At 48.6% G+C, this 16,391-nt stretch overlaps 1 protein-coding gene and 1 long non-coding RNA gene across 2 annotated transcripts in view; one reads left to right on the top strand and one right to left on the bottom strand.

Annotated features, from left to right (window-relative positions):
- Positions 1–16,391, top strand: part of Rab31 (RAB31, member RAS oncogene family) — a 117,199-nt gene that overhangs the window by 79,087 nt on the left and 21,721 nt on the right. The gene's annotated exons all lie outside the window — the stretch shown is intronic.
- On the bottom strand, positions 1,601–4,355 carry LOC121142718. The gene is made up of 3 exons (XR_005879760.1): positions 3,814–4,355; positions 3,261–3,712; positions 1,601–2,663 (listed from the first exon to the last, which is right to left on the bottom strand). It is a non-coding gene; the product is annotated as an uncharacterized LOC121142718 (long non-coding RNA).

Consider the following 16,391-nt stretch of genomic DNA (forward strand, 5'->3'; position numbering starts at 1 on the left):
TTCTGTTTATCCTCTCTGCCTGCCAGCCCCGCCTGCCCTCGCTCTTGGCCGTTCAGCTCTTTAGTAGAACATCAGGTGTTTCAGACAGGCAAAGAATCACAGTTTCCCAGAGTTAAACAAATGCAGCATAAACAAAAGTCACACACCTGAATGTCAGGTTCTCCATCAACCTCTCACCAATTTGGCTGGACTCAGACTTCTTCTCTCTGCCTTCCCAGTGCTGGACTTGGAGGTACACACTGCTGCACCCATCTTTTTTTTAAAACATAGGTGTAGGGATTCAAACTCAGGCCTTCATGCCTGTGCAGCAAATTCTTTACTGACAGAGCCATCCCTAACTCCCTCAGGATGTTCTTTCTTTCTTTCTTCCTTCCTTTCTTTCTTTCTTTCTTTCTTTCTTTCTTTCTTTCTTTCTTTCTTTCTTTCCTTCTAAGAGGTATTTATTTATTTATTTATTTATTTATTTATTTATTTATTATGTATACAGTGTTCTGTCTGCATGTATCCCTGCAGGTCAGAAGAGGGCACCAGATCTTATTACAAATGTTGAGAGCCACCATGTGGTTGCTGGGAATTGAACTCAGGACCACTGTAAGAAAAGCCAGTGCTCTTAACCTCTGAGCCATCTTTCCAACCTCGGATATTATTTCTTATATCTGCATGTGAAACTATAACTATGTCAATAAAAAATTCAGTAAACAAAACTGATTTAGAAGGAAAAATATTAGAGTAGTGGTAAATACATGCATTTGCATATTATACACGCATCATTTGTATACCCAGAAAAACCTCTGAAGAGAGTTCCGACTGACACTTTGCCAGCATACTGAGTGAAATGACTAATTTGACCATCCCAACACACACAGGGCACAAAAGAAATGCAAGATGATGCTATGAAAAGCTGGCACTTAGAGGCTGGCCTTGTTGATTGGTAGAACGTTGCTTATTTGGGCCCAGAGTTTGATGTTTGATTCTCAGATATACATGAGCACATGCGCATGAGTGCATGCATGCATACATATGCAAGCTTGTATGGTCCACCACTGCTAAGAAAAACAACTCTAAAAAAAGAAAGGGGAGGCCTGCTGTATTGGTCTTTGTCCAGAGTGCATGTGTCTCCCTGAGACAGAAATAGTCTGGCAGGTGACAGGGCCTGTGAACCCAGCGGGCGTCTGCATGGGGGCAGCTCTCTGTGGCAGGAGAACCAAGCAGTTGGTCAGCCAATCTGGCTGCTCCAGATTCTGCCTGCTGGCATGACACTTCCAGGGAGTGAGCCAAAATCTCCAGGTCCCAGACCTTATTCCAAGCCTGACCTCATTTTACTCTAATCCCAAAGTGCTTTGCTCTTCCGTAATTCCCAGAAAACTGAATGCTTCCTTGGGGGTTACAAAAGGACAGTTTCTCTGTATGTGCCTCTGTCTCTGTCTCTGTCTCTGTCTCTGTCTCTCTCTGTCTCTCTCTGTCTCTCTCTGTCTCTCTCTGTCTCTCTCTGTCTCTCTCTGTCTCTGTCTCTGTCTCTGTCTCTGTCTCTGTCTCTCTCTCTCTCTCTCTCTCTCTCTCTCTCTCTCTCTCTCTCTCTCTCTCTCTCTCTCTCGCCGTACATGTGTATGAATGATCTAACGATCTTACCTGGCAGACACTGGTGGCATGAGCTTGTTAGCCCTTGAGAAGGACTGGGCACAGCGTGTTTTCAGACTGTGCTGGGACGGAGGTGGATTCGGCCCTCTAGATCTGGCAGAGCCCGAGCGAGGCATGTAGAGCAGAGGGCGTGGTCGAAGGGACACCTGTTCCCCAGTCAGTGGGCTTCATGGCACGTGTGTCTTAGAAGATAGCAGAGACTCAGCAGCCCTCATCCAGAATGCCTAGGACCAGGGCACTTGGAGTTCAGATTTCATAGTTATTCTCATACATAGAGCTGTCTTAGGGATGGAGCCTAAATCTAAATGCATATGCCTTACAAACACAGCCACCCCGGCCCCCCCCCCCGTGGGGGGAGGACATAATGGCAGGTAATAGGGACTGGGTAGGAGGGAGGGGGTGGTTGGTTGGTGGGGGTGTGGGAAGACAAGTCAGGGTGGACCCATGCGTGTGATCAGAATTTATTCTGTACATGTACGAAATGGCCAAAGAATGAAGTAGTTTAGAAAACTCTCCCTCTGCTGAGGTGACGGTGACTCCGATGACGAAGAAGCTAGAAGAGGAGGCAGCGTCTCTCACTGGGCATCACTTCCCTTCCTTCCTGGTCCTGACCTGACCGCCAGTGATGACCTTGGATGAGGGCTTTGGCCCAGATCCCAGAAGCCCTTGACTGCTTCCTTCCCCACAACCTGAGCATCTGTTGATGGCAAAGGATTGTAAAATTGGGGACATTTAAAGGACACGCCAATATTGAGAGAAAATAAGAACCTTAAGTGCCCCCAGACATGTGATGCCTGGGGTGGCTGCTGCCTGTGGAGCCAGAACAGCGTAAATGCAGAGAGGAAGCTGATGAAGACGGCGGGAGAGGTTGACACGTGTGCAGAGCTCACAGCATTTGGTTCGGGCTCTTTCTAGGTATCCCTGGCTCCAGGCAGGCAGGGGCTTTGGGTTCTAGATAGGAAAGGAATCTTCCTTTTGTTGAGTCTGGGGAGCCCAGAAGGATGCTGCATGGCCTTCTGGGAGTGCTGTGAAGATAAAAAGAGAATTGGATAAGGCTTTCTTTGGTGGCTTAGAAATGTCATGAACATGAGACTCCATAGGGAACTCTTAGAAGTTTTGAGCTTGAAAGCTGGCCACTGAGATTCTGTGTCAGCTGGAAGAGGGACTGGGGGCGATGGCTGAGGCAGTAAAGCACTTGCTTTGCAGACGTGAAGACTTGGGCTCCATCCCCAGAACCCGTGCAGGTGTGGGTGTGTCCATGCAGTCTCAGGGCTGGAGAGGTAGATACCATGGGGTCCCTGGAGAGCAGGAGCCAGTCTAGCCTAACTAGGGACCTAATGGACCGTAAAGGATCATGTCTCAAATGAGATGGTTGCCTTCCTGAGAATGACACCTGAGGTTATCTTGTGACCTACACACACACACTCACAGCACACACACATATGCATACACACATTATATACATTTACACACACATATACACACATACACACATACACACTTACACACTCATACACACAAACACACACTCATACACACATATACACATACAAAGAAATAGACATACCTAGAGTCTCCTGAGGGCCCCTGGGAAAACCCTGCCCTGGACACCCGGGACTTACAATGAAGAGCCTGAGGAAGGCCTGTAGCCAGCCTTGGTTTATCCTGGTCTCTGGCTGTGGGCCACACCCAGGCCCCTTGTGCCCTGCAGGTCCTGTGGAAACAGACGCGCACACTTTTTGAGGTCCCATTGGTCATTCCCACTGCCAGGGCGTCCCACAGAAGCAGCTCCAGCCGCTCTCTGCCCCTCCTCTTCCGGATCTCATACTGATGATGCTTAGGAGAAAACGAGGGACTAGACGTGCAGGCCCACAGCTGGCTAAGATGAAGCCGCCTCCCTCCCGCCACCCTGTACTTGGTTGCCTCTGACTGCGCAGGGTTGAGGCGCCCTGGCAGCGGTGCGCGCCTGAGACACACTGCAGGTATTTCGGTGACCGTCCGCTTCAGAGGACAACGGGGCCAGTCTCCTCGACGTCCCAGGTGGAGACCTGTATCATCTGCTCCTGCCCTTGGTCTGAAAAACCAAGATTGCTCCCTCGTGTTTCCTTCACAAGTAAGCCTTGGGAGGATTCGCACCACCTTCCCCTTCCCCTCACAGCAGATTCCTCATTTGACCTTGTTTCCCTGACTTCTGACTGTACAGATCCCCGTGAAAGCCTTCCTTTCTCAGCCTCTTGGCACTAGCTCCGTCGGACGTGTTCTGTGCGATGGGAGCGGCTTTCCCAGCTCCAAGGTCACCTCTTGGTGCCTCACATCCTTGGATTTCCCCTTTCCAGCTGCGTTAGAGCTGGAGAGAGGGGGAGGGAGGGGAGCCAGCAGGAGGGCCAGGGCTGCTGCAAGGTCATCAGACCAGGCTTAGTTTATCTTACGAGGGGTATCATGGGAAGTCACCCAGCGATGGAGTGAGGTGGAGAGCGAGGACTTGCGGAAGAGAGGGGTGCTGCCTCTCAGACACTGAGCAGTGAGCTTCGGAGGACCTTGATGCTACTGACTCCTCTCGTCGCCCCATTCGCCCCCGGCAGCGCCCCAGGGACGATGACAGGCATGCCGCGTGTTGTCTCTGGGTGGTGCGCTGGGCACTGAGAGAAAGACTGCAGGAGCCGCTCGCCACGAGTCAGGAATCTGCTCTTGGGGAGGAGGTTCACCAAGAGGAGGCAGCTGGGGGTCGGGTAAAAAATAGGACCTAGAGATAGGAAGAAAGAAATTGGTTCGCTCAGTTCTCAGTCACCAGGTTTTGCGTGCAGGGAGTACCGTGGAACTGCGAGGTAGGACGAGAGGTGTGTCTTGGAGAGCTGCTCAGGGAGCATTTACCCCTGCTTTGCCCTTTCCCTCACAGCAGTGGGAGGGCACAGTCCAGGGCAGACAGGAGTTTAGGAAAGGGGACATCCACAGGCTGGGGCAATGTGACACATCAGGGCTGTGGGTGGTGTACCCAAGGAGGACTCTCATGGGTGGCTCTGCCGGAGGTGGGCTAAGACAGGATGAGCTGGATAAGGGGAAGCCAGCTGACCGTCACACTGAGTGACACTTGGGAAAAGGACCTCGAAGCCCACCCCAGCAGTGACACACTTCCGACACAAGGTGTGGCCCAGATTAAAGGTGTGCCCTCCAGCCTCAATGTCTGGACTAAAGCCCTGTGTCATCCAGCCTTCTCCAACAAGACCGCACTTCCTCCAACAAGGCCACACCTCCTAATCATGCCATGCCCTATGAGTTTATGGGGACCAGATACATCCAGACTGTCACACCAGCCAACATGGCTCCTACCTCCTTCTCTTTGGGCCTGCAGCGGCCATTGCTTGACAGTCAGGAGGCTGTCCCCTCCTGAGCAGTGCTGGCCTCAGGCTCCTCCTCATCGCTGTATTGTGGTAGACACTGCCAGCTCAAGATACAAAACCAGTTTGCCAACCTTGAGGCGAGCTGAGAGAGGCATGCTGGGTCCCCCAGCGAGCTCCTGTGAGTCAGGAGCTACAAACGAGGAACCCCGTGTCCCAGAATTCCCACAGGCCACACCAACTAGGGCAGCAGAGCCCCCAGAGCCCAGTCATTTTACATTTTTTAATAAAGTTGACATTTTTAGATTGAAAATAGTCTCAGAAAAGGCAGTTCTTATCAGCACCCTGCTCTCTCTGCGGTATACTAAGGGTCTCAGTCAGGGTTTCTGTACAAAGGAAAACGTGTAATTGGGGTGGCTCCCTTACAGTTTAGAGGTTCAATCCGTTGTCATCACGGTGGGGAGATGGTGACATGCAGGCAGAGGTGGCTCTGAGGAAGGAGATGCTTGCTACATGTTGATAGGCCGGCAACAGGAAGTAGACTGACTACTCGGACTAGCTTGTGCAAAGGAGACCTCAAAGCCCACCCCACAGTGACACACTTCCTCCAACAAGGTCACACCTCCTAACAGTGCCACTCACTCCTTTTGGGGGCCATTTTCTTTCAACCACCATACCAAGTGAACATTTTTTTTCTAAAGTAAAATTTTATATACACATATTTATATTTGTTATTAAAAATTAAAGTGCTTCAACCCTAGTCTTGAATGGATCAAAAACTATGTGCAGAAGTATTTTTAAAATAAGCAAACCAAGGGTGGTGGTGGGGGTGTGGGAGGAGGGGTGGGAGAGGGAACTGGGATTGACATATAAAACAAGCTATTTAAAATAAAAATAAAAATAAATAAATAAGCAAACCAAGTAACAGAAATTGAAATCCTAGACAACAAAAATCCAATATATTCCAAATGTCAAAAACACAAAGCCAAAAATCAACAACAACAACAAATAATACCAAAAAGCCCATCAATGAGCCACACCTTAATGGCTACAGCACTCTGTTTATGCGAGGCTACGAGCCAAAGTAGCTTGTGCTGTTGCAGAATATGCTCTGTGCTCAAGATGTCCATGGTTCAGCCTCTATTGATGCTGTTACCGAAACAGGAGGGAAGTAGCTGAACGTGGGGCTCCCAGGAGCCCAGAGAACACATCTGGGACCTCTTTCTTCAGTTTTAGAGTGGTCCTAAAGCGCAATCTGTGACACGCTGGTGGGTGTTTAAAGAACGACACGGTAAAACAACAACAGCAAAGAGAGCAGTTGTGTTACCTTGTCAAATGTCCCCACATCAGTGTGTGTGTGTGTGTGTGTGTGTGTGTGTGTGTGTGTGTGTTCAACTTTATGAGGTGATGCTAGTGTTTTCCAGGGTGGACGCCAGCAGCATGTGAGACAGCTTGTCCTTTCATCCTGGCCCAGTCTTATGAGGCTTCGAGGTGTGTCAGGGTATCTGATAGTAACTTCAGCTCACGTCTCCTTTGTCCCTGGGGAGTGGGTGACTTTGCATGTATCTGCTGGTCATTAAAGTCTGCTCACGTGTGAACTGTCTCTTTGAATCATCAACAGGATCTCAACTGGGTCGTTATTATGATTTTTAAGATACGTGTACTTAATGCTGTTCCCTTGTTTTCAGTGTGTGTTTAAAATATCTTCTTCCGGGGACAAGGAGAGGTTGCTCAACTGGTAAAGTGAGTGATGTATAGGTATGGGGACCTGAGGCTGGATCCCTAGCACCCAGCCTAAGAAAGGACAACTAGCCGTGCTTGCAACCAATCTGTAACACTGGTGCGGGGGCTGGCGGAGATGGAAAGATGCAGACAGACTTGCCAGTGTGAGTACTTGGTTTATGAAAGACCCTGCACCAAGCGATAAGGTGGCACATGATGGGGAAGACGTCTGATGACAACCTCTAGCTTCTACATGCACACACATCTGTGTACACATGTGTGTGCACAAGCGCACACGCGTGCGCACCCCACACTTATCAATACTTTGTTTTTAGCCTACTAACCAGATAAACAGTAGACAGGGCAAATACAAATTAAAAAACATATGCCATCAATAATTTGTCAAGAAGGGACAGGAGAGATGGCTCAGTGGCTAAGAGCACTTACTGTTCTTGCAAAAATACCTGGCTTCTGTTCCCAGGACCCACACGGTAGCTCACAATCATTAGCTTCAGTTTCAGGGGATCCTAACCCTCTTCTGACCTCCATGGGCATAAGGCACACACATGCGGTGCGCATACTTACACACAGGTAAAACACCCGCACATAAAATAAATCTTTTAAACAAAGAACTTTGAGGAAACTTTAGTTCCTAAGAAAAGTTGCATTATAAACTCTGAAACCCCTGGGCGGAGAAAGGAAAACAAAGTAACTATATTCTAAGAGAATCTTTAAGAACAAAAGGCACGGATTCTTCTCAACAATACAACAGTTTCGAAACATTCTTTCCACAGGTTTCCAAGGCTAAAATGAAGCCTGTGGTTCTAAATCAGGGTCAGAGGCATCCGCGTGAGCAGTTCTTTATTTAAGAGTGGGATCCCTCAGTTAGCACGTGCTGATGTATTTCCTAGCTCTGTTCACTGAAATTCTGAAAACCAACGAAACCCCACAACACTGAGCACAGCTGACATCCAGACTGTGGGTTTTAGTACCATTTTCTAATGAAAGAAACCAGGGCTTCTCAAAGGAAAATACACGTAAGGCAAACCTACTTGTCTTACTGGGCTAGCAGTAAGGCACAAGGACACAAGAATTAACCGGGAACAGAGAGGGAGGACTGGTGATCAAAGGGATTAAGACTGGGCTGGTTTAACCCCCAGAAACAGCTGACCAGACAAAGGTTAACTCTTGAATCCCAGGCATTAGCCTGGGAAGCCAGCATGGGACTGATCAAGACCCCCTGAATCTGGGTGTCAGTGAAGAGGCCTAGGGAATCTACTGAGCCTTGGGCAGCAGATCAGTACCCATCCCAAGTATACACACGGACTTTGGACTCCCACAGAACAATGTGAGGTGCACTCTCACCCTGAACTCTTGGGGAAGGGTCTAGGCCCTGCCCTATATGAAATGACAGACTATGGACACCCCCATGGAGGGCCTCACCCTCCCTGGGGGAATGAGGGGATAACTGGGGGGGAGGGCACTGGAGGAAGGGAGGGAATGGGAGAGGGACCTGGAACTGACATGAAGCAACCTTGTTTCTTATCTAAATTTAAACTGGAAAATAAAATTAAAAAAAAAAAAGAATTAACCGGGAAAGACTCCTGATGGCTGACACTGGGATAGTTTGAGCAAAACAAACAAACCCCACACATACTGCTTCCTAGTAGTGCATAAAAGAAGTCTAGTCCACCAGACCAGACCATTACACATCCTTATCCATGCTGTTACAGCTTCTCCAGACCATTACACATCCTTATCCACGCTGTTACAGCTTCTCTGGGGTCAAGAAATACTGGTTATATGTTACAGGGTACACCCCAAATTCATATCGCTTCCCAAGACTAACCCTTCGTGAATCAGGCCAAGCGGTGCTGGCGTAAGACTGGACAGGTGTGCTGCAGAACGCAATATGGACCTAGAAACAGATCTATGTGTACACTACACATGATATCTGCCTGCAACAGGCCTGCTTGTCAGTGGGGGGAAGAATGGGCCGCACCACCAGTAATGGTGAGACAAGCAGCTAGCTACAAGAGGAACAAGCTCACAGGATAATAAGTAAGCAGCAGCGTGTGGCTTTAAGACAGATAATTACAAACTTGTAAGCCTGTGAAGGGTCGCTGACACAGAGGGCCAGCCACCAAGCTTAGGGTTATGGGAAGATTTCTAATAAGAAAACTCCAAAGAACAAAAGATAATGGGAAAACCCTGACAAATCATCTTCCATAAGTTGTAAGGAAGTGATGAGGAAGAGACAAGGTCAAGTGGAAAGATAGGACGTAGGCCCGAAGGAGACTGTGTGTGTGTGTGTGTGTGTGTGTGTGTGTGTGTGTGTGTGTGTGTGTGTGGTTATGCATGTGTGGTTATGCATGTGTGTTATGTATGCAGATACTTCCTTCTTGCTGCCCACATGGGTCTCTCTCTGAACCTAGAACTCGTCATTTTGGCCATGCCGGCTGGCTAGCAAACCCTAGTAACCTGCCTGTCTCTTCATGTCTGCCTTCTGGGTTTCAGGTGCAAGCGCACTGTGCTTTCTTGTAAGCAACGGGATGTGAACCCCAGGGCTCACACTGACACAGCAGGCACAAGCTCTATAGCACGAGCTATCTTCCCAAGCCTTGAAAGCGGGCTGTCACCCTCACCTCCAGCCTACCCTGACGCTCACTGTGCGGCTTACTAGACACGATTATCAGCGGGCGTGCTCATCCTCATAATCCTACATACCCGAGAGGCTCCGTGTGATGAAATGAAACACAGCCCAGATAAGAGCCCAGCCCAGCCCTGAGCTGGCACACATAGTATATGGCAATGTTTTCTACCTGTCCACCACCCGTCCCAGAGCCTGTGCCTCTGACCTTCCTGTCACATCACATATCCTAAGAAGTGAAATGACAAACCAGATCCAGGATGGGGATGACATGCAAGGTACCAAGAGGGAGCATTGGTTTGACAAATTCAGGATTCTGGAACTCACAGTTCTTCCTGGTGGTTCTCCAGCCTCTTTGGGACCAGCCAGAATTTGTTTGAGGAAGGGTCTTTATTTATTGTACTTTTTGTTTTGTTTTGTTTTTGAGACAGGGTTTCCCTGTGTAGCTTTGGAGGCTATCCTGGAACTAGCTCTTGTAGACCAGGCTGGTCTTGAACTCACAGAGATCCACCTGCCTCTGCTTGCCAAGTGCTGGGATTAAAGGTGTGCATCACCACTGCCAGGCTCAGGAAAGGTCTTTAGAGGAGAAAGAATGACCAAGTCCCTTCAGTGACCCCATGTTTTCTCCACAGTCTTAACTTCTGTTCCAAATGCTAATATTCTTCATGAGAAACAACCCACTTAAGTCTGTGGTCCGGAACCTGACCCTGCCTGCTTGAATTTGACTCCAGGGATTTGGCTGCAGGTGAACAGCGATTCCTGTCCACATTATTCAGCAGGGCCAGACCTCATGGGAACAGAAGTTCTTCCCAGGGTGCCCATGTCAAATGCTGTATCCGGAAGGGCTTATTTGGATCGCTGTAGCCGGCCATTGTCCAATCAGATGTTTACTCTGAAGGTAGCGATTATTCTTCCTTTCTCAAAAGAAGTTGATTTGGTTTTAGCTCCTCCCTCATGTAAATTGATCTGAGTGTCCGGAAGAGGCGAGGATTTTGCTGCTTCCAGCATTGTCAAAGTACCTTTGCCTCTGTCTAACAAAGACATTTTTGGTGTTTGGAAAACAGAAACACCAACGAGATTATCTGTCTTGGCGGTGCTTGAGGGAACGGGGAGGCATGAGAATCCGCTTCATGGTAAACGGAGCCTGGGCACCCCCCCTCTCACAACCTTCCTCCGCCTGAGTTGATGGAATGTTGTGAGCGATTCCTGTTGCTCTTGGCTGGAATACCGTACGTGTGGGATGGTTTTGATGAAAATAGCCCCACGAGGCATTTAACAGCCGTCTCCTGCTCACCGTCGCTGTGTTATTGGGGACAGCCTGGCTTTTCTTTTTATTTTACATTTATTTATCATGTGTGTATGTGAATGGGCATGCCTACACATGTGTGTAAACAGAATTGGAGGGGAACCTGTTTTCTCCCTCCCCCACGTGGGTCCCAGGGATTGGACTCCAGGTGTCCCAGGGATTGAACTCCAGGTGTCCCAAGGATTGGACTCCAGGTGTCCAGCTTGGTGGCAGGCAGCTTAACCTGCTGAGCCAGCAGTGGGTCCTTGGTTGGTCTTTTAAGCTTGATATTGGAATAATTTGTAGCATGAATACTAAAAACTCAGAGACAGATATTGGGGTTCAAGCTGAAGATCAGAGAAGCAAAGCAGATAAGTCACCAGAGAACTCTCACCTCTACCAGGGCTGGGGAGATCCTGTCCTCCACGTGCCTGGAAACTAATTGCCTAAGACTACAGCCCTATCCCTATCTTATTAGTTGAGAAAATAAAAACATAGTCACGGTGTTTAAATGAGATGCTAAGGGCTGTATTCTAAGAGTGTAGCAGAATGTAAAATGCTCAGTTCTTGCTAATATGAAGTTTAAGAAACCTAATGTATGTGCTAGAAATTACTAGATCAGCTTGAGGAAAAGCTGGTGTCTGTTGTTTTGTTTTGTTTCATTACTTTTTTTCTTACCACAGAATGGAGTCTGAGTAGTGGCTATTTTATCATAGCTTTCAAGTATTCATCTTGATACCAATTTCCACTCACACGCTGCGTAGTGTCTTGTTGTAGATAGTCTAAAACACAACCAGCTGGCTGCTTCAGAGTCCACCGCCTTCCAGGATTGCTCACACACGTAAGAAGTTGCTGGGGAGCGTGCTTTCGTGGTGAATTCTGGGGCTTACCTAGAAGATGTCGGGTATCTTGGTGTCTAGTGATTTCTAAACACTCACTGGTGTAGGTGGGCACTGGGAGCTGTCTGGAGGGAACCTGGCTTCTCTTTCCATGCCCTTGTTGTTAGCATGAAGGTGCTTCGTTCTGTAACTTACGTGTTTACTTCTCCAAGCCAACGGCCGCCTTTCTGCACCTGCTGCAGAGTGCCTCCGCACGCCTCGGAAGACACAGCCGGCTCACTCCATCTCGCGGACCCGTTTTTCACGCCATGGTTCTCCCACCAGCAGCGTGGGCACACTGCTCTTTCTCTGCACACTCTACACTGCCTGTCCGTGAACATTTTCATCACGACCATCCGTGTAACGAACAAATAATGCGCTGTCCATCCTCAGTGGTTAGGAAAACCAAGGTTATTTCCCGAAAACTATTAGAATAGGCAAGCTGTTCTTGTACCTACACACAATAATGACCAGGGAGAGAATAGCAGTAGAAACTGTACTCTTCGTTAAGACAACAGCGCGCGGTTAAAATCACCTTTTCACGTATATGTAATTTTTTATTTTATTATTTTTTTGGCGGGTGGAATTTTCAGGACAGGGTTTCTCTGTGGCTTTGGAGGCTGTCCTGGAACTCGCTCTTGTAGACCAGGCTGGTCTTGAACTCACAGAGACCCGCATGCCTCTGCCTCCCGAGTGCTGGGATCAAAGGCGTGCACCACTACCGCCTGGCTCATAGTTTTTTTAAGTTTTGAAAATTTAAATCTTAGGAATGAATTCATGCGAGAAGTGAGCAAGTCTCAACAGATAAGACTTCACAATGCCATTGTAGGACATAAAAGAAATGAAAATAATGTCTATTTTTTTTCACGTGGGTAGGCTGATTCAGTATTGTCAGTTTGCTCGAGGTTAACCTATGAATCCACTAAAGTATCAGACCAGTTACCCACATAAGAGCCACTTTGGATGATGGTCCCCAAAACTCATCAGGAAGCAACAGACAGACAAAAAGTTCTGTTTGGGCCTCTGGGATAGAAGTCACCGAATCCTAGTTTAGTACACACGTGTACTAAACACAGGGAAGAGCCTCGGCGTGACTCAGAAAAGACTAGTGACCCCAGTGACCAGCAGAGCGTCAGAGACTGAGGCGAAGCATGCAAGGGTGCCTGATTTCATCACAAAACTGGTACTGAAAACTGGTGTAAGAAAGGAGTCTTTCAATAAATAATGCTGGGGTAGCTAGCTAGTTGTGGGAAATGAGAGACGACAAAAGAAAAATAGAACAAATATTTCAATATAAAATAATACGTTATAGAATGCTGGGAGGAAATGGGGCTGGAGAGATGGCTCTGGGGTTAATAACACTGGCTGCTCTTCCACAGGACCCAGGTTCAATTCCCAGCACCCACTGCAGTGGCTCACAAATGGCCACAGCTTCGGTCCAGGGATTCAATGCCCTTTTCTGGCTTCCACAGGTACTGTGTGCATGTGATGCACACACACACACACACACACACACGCACACACACGCACACACATGCACACACACTCACACACACAGACACACGCATACGTGCATGCACACACACGCACATGCACACAAAGATGCACACAGACACACACATGCACTACATGTACACACAGACACAAGCACACACAGACAGACACACACACACATGCGCACACACACACAGACACTAAAAAAGAGAGAAAACAGAATTAAAGAAAATCTTGGGCCAGGTAGGGACGGATGGTGCATGCCTTTAATCCCAGCACTCAGGAACCAGAGGTCAGCCTGGTCTTAGAGCAAGTTCCAAGTCAGTCAGGGTTACTAACAGAGAAACCCAAACAAGCAAGCAAACAACCCTCCAAACTCAACTAACCAAACAAAAGCAAAACAAAAAATGTTGGAGCGAAAGTGAACTATATAAGCATGATATGAAACCCAGAGGGCATCCAGGAAAATGATTAGCAGGGCAGCAGCTGGCGAGCTCAGCAGTTTCGAGCACTGGCTGCTCTTGCAGAAGACCTGGGTTCAGTCCTCAGCATCCACATGACAGCTCACAGCCTCCTGTTACAGGGGAACCTGACACCTTCTTGCCTCTACAGACACTGAACCCACGTAGTGCACATAATATATTCAGGTATACACACACACACACACACACACACACACACACACACACACACACACAGGTAAAAATTTGTTTAAAAAGGCTGACCACACAAAAACTTGTCAGAAAAAATATGGAAAATATTTGACAGAAGGCTAAGTTTCCTAATATGTAAAGAGCACTTACCAATCAATAAGAGGAAAAAAGACAACTCCAGTATCAATCTAGGAAGTGAAAATGGGTAAGAATATGACAAAAAATGTCTGTGGCTTATGGAAAGTTACTTGTCATCCATGAATAAAAAATTGCTCAGCATTAATGTAAGATTTCCTAAATTCAAGAAAACCAAACAAAGTATGACCGTTTTATTCTTGGTGCCGTTTACTGAAATGAATGTTCTTGGTGGATGGCTCACACGCCGCTGTGCCCCCTACTTGCCTGTGGAATACTGGTCAGGACTAGGAGCCTTCTTGGTGTTCGAATTCTATCCTCTGAAAATCCTGCAGGATTTTGGCACTGTGTTGTCATCGTTGCTGAGACAGCTTTGTGCATATTTATTCAAGAGACACTGACTCAACAATGCGAGAATTTCGTAGACCCGGGTGCTACACCCGACACCGTAAAGTCTGGTGGATGAGTACGTGTGGGACTAAGACGGCAGGAAGCAGACACAGGAAGCGGACAGTGACCCTTGCTCCGTGAGCGAGCGCAGTGACTGACACCGGAGCGTGTTCACCTGCTCATCAGGTTCCTTGAGCTAGGCTGCAGCAAGCGCTTGTGGCCTAAACCTGTGGTTGCACCACGGGGGTCCTTGGAACGAAATCTCCCGCAGACCCCTCAGGAGGTCGATGCCTTGTCCTGGCCGAGACCCGCCGAACTGATCCCTCCTCACAGGTGTGGCTTCTGGGCTCCCTGGTGTTGGGGGAAGAGACCCGTGGTGACTTGAATAGTCCTGAGGTTACAGTGAGTCAGCTGCTGTGTTGCCTGGTAACACCCTCGCACAACAAAACAGAGACCCCGCACAGTCACGTTGAAATTCTAGAGCGGTGGGAACTCTGTGTTCCTGATCTCCCCTGCTGAGAAGTCTCCCAGTACAAGTGACCAACTCAGGGCTTTCTGCCCGAGTCCAAGGGACACAGGACTGGCTGCCGTCCAGAGTTTGATAAGACCCGGGCTGGTTAAGTCCAGAGCTGGGCCCGCGAGGCGCCTCCTTTTGGGGTTACCTTCACCCCAGAAACCTCTTCCCTGCCCTCACTTTCCTGTCAGGTTCACTCGGCCCCTCCCGACTCCCTCCTCTCTCCGTGGATGGCAGCTGAGGGCATTTAGCATCTGGCATGACAAGGTATTCACAGACCACCTCTGGGGTATCAACTATAGCCAGGGTACCTGCCCTGGAACAAAACTGTGGCTCTGTCTGACCTTTGCCCCACTACAGCCAAAGTCACCCCTGGAATTTCTTAAAATGAAAAATGATTTTGTTTTCCTTTAAAATAATCACTTACATCTCTGATTTTTTGTTTGCTTGTTTTCCTAGGCATTTTTTTGTTTTGGGTCTTTTGTTTTTATTTGAGACTGGGACTGGCTTAGCTGAGGCTGGACCCTTCCACTCGTATTCAAACTTTCTGCTTTTAAATCGTTTTCTCAGGCATGGTGGTACACACTGGTAATGTCTGATTGGGATGTCAGGCAGAAAGATTGACACTACTTAAAAGCCAGCCTCATCTGGCCTACACACTCACTTCTGGGATAGCCTGGGCTACATGTCCACAGCCTATCTCAAAAACTAAGGGGGTGGGGGATGAGTGTCACTAGTCTTTGTAGCTTAATCATTTCAGGTTCCTGTCTAGAGAACTCCAGTGAGAGGATACTCTGATTGCAGCTACTATGAGTGTACCCTCTTCTCCAGGTCTGGTCACTCAGGGACAAGAAAGAATCATGCCAGAACCCAGAACCTTTGCCATGATGGGGGGGTCCTGACACCCCTTTACCTACTGTTGGGGAAGAAGTGAGACCTGAGTGGAGGGGCCCCAGTTCTCTTCAGCTCAGGGGCCACTGTGCCTGGCAGGGGCTGAGACAAGCTCCTGGTGTATTCCCATGACAAGTGACAAGAGACTCGTTCCTGGAATTCAGGCCTGATAGCTAGGCAGTTACCAGATAAAGAGGTGAGGAGTAGGGAATGTCAGGAGTCACCACCGCTCCAGATGTGCCATGAGGAATGTCAGGAGTCACCGCTCCAGATGTGCCATGAGGAATGTCAGGAGTCACCGCTCCAGATGTGCCATGAGGAATGTCAGGAGTCACCACCGCTCCAGATGTGCCATGAGGAATGTCAGGAGTCACCACCGCTCCAGATGTGCCATGAGGAATGTCAGGAGTCACCGCTCCAGATGTGCCACAGCCTCTTGCTGTGTCTTTTCTCCTTCTCTAGCTCTGCCTGTTTCCTGCTGGTCCGTGAAGCATGGAACCTGGTCCTCTTCTGAATTCCAGCCTCCATCCTGAGAACTCAGTCAGCTGCTGACTGGCTGACCCCAGCTGTGAGAGGTGTGAACTTAGTCTCACCAGAACACCAGAGGAATGCTGACATTGAAGGGACGTGCAGACTGTGTTAGCTTGGATGAAGAAGGGGTCCAGGACGTGCAGACTATGGTTAGCTTGGGGGTCTGGGACGTGCAGACTATGGTTAGTTTGGATGAAGGAGGGGTCTGGGACGTGCAGACTGTGGTTAGGTTGGATGAAGGAGGGGTCTGGGACGTGCAGACTGTGGTTAGCTTG

Source organism: Mesocricetus auratus, unplaced genomic scaffold, assembly GCF_017639785.1.
Source record: "Mesocricetus auratus isolate SY011 unplaced genomic scaffold, BCM_Maur_2.0 Super-Scaffold_100010, whole genome shotgun sequence".
Taxonomy (NCBI): domain Eukaryota; kingdom Metazoa; phylum Chordata; class Mammalia; order Rodentia; family Cricetidae; genus Mesocricetus; species Mesocricetus auratus.